Raw genomic sequence first — 1,029 nt, forward strand, 5'->3', positions numbered from 1 at the left:
CATTTAGTTTGCATCATTTGCATTTCTAGGAGAGTCTAGAGCATATAGGTTGCATTCACTTGCACTGTGAGCAATGATTTTAAATGTCTTGTAAAGAACACTACTTTGCACCTTAGTAGGTTATGCACCTCTCAAAAAGACTTGTATGCTTCGAGCCTTGAAAACTCTTCCTGAAACTTGTTGATTGCTGAAACTCAGTCTTTGAAGCCAACCACAACCTTATTTGAACTGAACGAACTTAATGCTTCTTGCTTATGGTCATTTGTGTACTGAGTCATGGATATACACACTTGAATTGTCACATCCTTTATGCCAATCTTTTTGACAAACTCGAGTGGTACACCATTCCCAAAACCCTTCCCTCTTTTCGAGCTTTCATTATTTGATGAGTGAGGCCTTTTTCGGAAAGCCTTACATGTGCATAATGTTGAGAGTATCGGGAACGACAATGCTTGGTCTTCATTCTTGCTAGATTAGGCACTCTATTGTCTAGCTTTAGGTGAGGGTGAGTTTTGTGACTATGGTTTGGAAGCATGAAAAGTTCGAAGGAAAAGAATAGACTCTTTGTGTTTAAATGGATAATCTTATTGGAATTAGTTGATAAGCGTATAGCTCGAGTTTATGAAAAGTCTTGGCCCCCGAAAAAAAAGGGCTAGCAAAGTTGTTTAGAGCTAAGATTTGTTAAGAAGTTGAGAAAATCCTTTATAGATTTCAAAGAAAAAGAGTTTTATGTGCAAAGTGTTCTTGGGATCTTTTGGTGAGAGATGAGAGTTGGGTTTGACATTAGAAAGTGATTGTGTAATTTGTATGTTTGGGAAAAGGGTAGAATAATGGAGATTGAGCATTGTATGCATGAGTTGGTCCCTTTCTTAGATATATTATGTGCAATGTCAATGCTACTTGTTTTGAGAGTAAACCACTTTAAAAGATCATGGATTTTGAACCTCTTGACCCACTTGAATAAAAAACTTTCCCTTACTCAACCAAATGATTTGGACCAATTGACCATTTGCAAGAATTCACTTGATG

The sequence above is a fragment of the Brassica oleracea genome, chromosome C7 (assembly GCF_000695525.1).
Source record: "Brassica oleracea var. oleracea cultivar TO1000 chromosome C7, BOL, whole genome shotgun sequence".
Lineage (NCBI taxonomy): Eukaryota > Viridiplantae > Streptophyta > Magnoliopsida > Brassicales > Brassicaceae > Brassica > Brassica oleracea.